At 34.2% G+C, this 2,631-nt stretch overlaps 1 long non-coding RNA gene across 1 annotated transcript; it reads left to right on the top strand.

Moving 5' to 3' along the window:
- Positions 1-975: 975 nt before the first annotated feature.
- Positions 976-1,708, top strand: LOC11405561 (uncharacterized). The gene is made up of 4 exons (XR_003010187.2): positions 976-1,080; positions 1,195-1,254; positions 1,470-1,535; positions 1,652-1,708. It is a non-coding gene; the product is annotated as an uncharacterized lncRNA (long non-coding RNA).
- Positions 1,709-2,631: the final 923 nt, after the last annotated feature.

The raw sequence follows: 2,631 nt of genomic DNA on the forward strand, positions 1-2,631 counted from the left end.
ATGTAAATTTTGTAATATGATCCTTATAAACAATGAAATGATGATTTTTTTTTTTATGAAATGATGTTTTCTAAAATATAAACATTGACAAATACCTTTTTATTTCATTAAAGTGATCTTTAATTTATTTATTTTGTGAAACAAGAGTACCGGTACACTCAAAATTATGAGTGTACCATAGAAGTTCCCTATATATATATATATATAGGGGAATGCTAATGCACACCCACTCAAATGCACACCCACTCAAAAAATAAAATGTGTGCGTTAGCATTGTACACCTTTATGTTCTTGTCTAAAAACCCAAATAACCCTTTTATAAACCACTTAATTTAATGGGCAGTAATGTAATTTTGTTTTATTTATTTTCTCTCTCCTTACATTACAATAAATGAATCATCCCTGTCAAAACAAACATCTCACCATTGGCTTCTTCGTCAGTTCTTGTAATTTGTATGTTGAGGAATTATTTAACTCTGAGAAAGCATGAAGCATCACAACAAAAAATGAACTATTTCATAGGGCAAAGATTGAACGCATGTTAAGATTGGTAGATAACACATGCTTCATTTTTCAAAGTTTAAGTGAATAGAAATCATAGTTTGGGGCGGAGCCTCCCCCAGCGAGCCTGGGCTGCCCAGGCTCAGCTCCAATTTTCTTTGTAGCAAGCCCTACCATTACTAGAATTTTTAACTTTTCCTGCGGATTTTTATGTAAATTCCGCAGGAAATGTATGTCCTGCAGATTTTGCCAAGGATTTAGGTTCCGCAGGAAAGATATATCCGTAGGAAATGTGAATTTATCTGCAGGAAATGTAAAATTATTCGTAGGAAGGAAGTAACGTTTTGTGATAAATTTTTTGCCCAGGCTCTATAAAATTCCTGGCTCCGCCACTTTGGTTACTTTCAGGGTTTCTTTCAATATCTATGTGTATATATTTGATGTATGAAGAGTGGGAATGTCCTTATTTTTCGGTGTTTATCAACCGTGTCTTGGTGCAATGGTGTTGGAAATGAGGCTCTTGTAGTTGTTGAATCCAAGGATCAATGCAAGACTAAGGGTCAATCTGATGAGCACAAGGTTGTTGATTTTTTTCTACCACTTTTATTGTGACTTTGTGCTATCTAATTCAAATTTAAATTATGTTACATTTCTGCTGCTGATACATTTATTTATGTGGTTGCATTTTTTTAGACTCTTCGTCGGCTGATGCAGAATCGCGAGGCTGCAAGGAAAAGTAGGTTAAGGAAAAAGGTAATTGATTTGATTCCAACTTATGATATGTCTTGTGTGTGTGTTGTATTTAAACTAATTTCTGCTTTGATGTGTTTAGTCGAGTATCCACATTTTATTATTTTTTGGGTTAACTTAATAAGTCCTTACAATTCGTGCGATATAGCATTTGTGACAAAAACAATTCGTGCGATATAGCATTACTGGACTAAATTATATGTTTTGGTTTTGAATAGGCTTATGTGCAACAATTGGAGAACAGTCGACTTAGGCTTGCTCAAATAGAACATGAGCTTCAACAAGTACGTCAACAGGTCCAACAACTTAAAAAGATTTTTCATTTGATAAAATTGGTTTGTTAAATATAATTTTATTGTCATTCTACTTATTTTTTCCATGGATTGCTTTTCCCCTCTAGGGTACATTTGTTGGAATTGGAGTTACAGCGGATCATGGTCATTCAATTGTTGGAAACGTAATGCAGGTGAGGTGATGCAACCTTGAGATTCATTTTCTTCATAGTGGTAGAAATATGGTGTTTGTGTCCAATATATGTTTTCAAATAGAAACTACATTACTTTTGTTATTTTAACTGCAATTTATGATGTGCATTTCTTTAGAATTAATCATTCTTTGTAAACAGCAAAATAGATGATTAATGGATGATTACATTCATGTGGCATCATGAGAATTAAGAAGGCATTTTGCAAATTAATTATGGAGGGATGTGAGTATGTGACTGATGAAGTATTTTAAACCTTCAGGTTCGGTAGCATTTGATATGGACTATGCTCGTTGGGTAGATGAGCATGAACGACAAATCAATGACATAAGATCAGCTATAAATTCTCAAATGGGCGATAATGAACTGCATCTTCTTCTTGTTGATGGTGTCATGGTACATTATGATGAATTATACAAGTTGAAGAGCATAGGTGCAAAGGCTGATGTATTTCACATACTTTCTGGGTTGTGGAAGACACCTGCAGAAAGATGTTTCATGTGGCTTGGTGGATTCCGTTCATCCGAACTTTACCATTCCTAAATTGAGGAATGAACACTCCAGTACCTTTACCATTCCTCCACAAATTCGTTAGCCAAATAGGCGGCGAACCAGAGCTATCTGTTTCCCACAAATAGAATTTTCTTGTAGCTTTTGTTGCATTGTTATAATTGTAAATTGACCTGTTTGAACCATCATTTGTAACATCAATGTGTTTGAAACTATTGGTTTCAACTAAATCTTCATTGTCTTCAGATGTCAATAGCAGAATCTACCTCTTAATCTCATCATAGAAAGTATCATCTTCGTTTTCTGTCTCAAATCAAACACTAGAATCTGAATTCATCTCCATGACAAGATTTAATATTAACAAGGCTTTCCTAGGAAGTTATGAA

Source organism: Medicago truncatula, chromosome 3 (genome assembly GCF_003473485.1).
Source record: "Medicago truncatula cultivar Jemalong A17 chromosome 3, MtrunA17r5.0-ANR, whole genome shotgun sequence".
In the NCBI taxonomy this organism is placed as follows: domain Eukaryota; kingdom Viridiplantae; phylum Streptophyta; class Magnoliopsida; order Fabales; family Fabaceae; genus Medicago; species Medicago truncatula.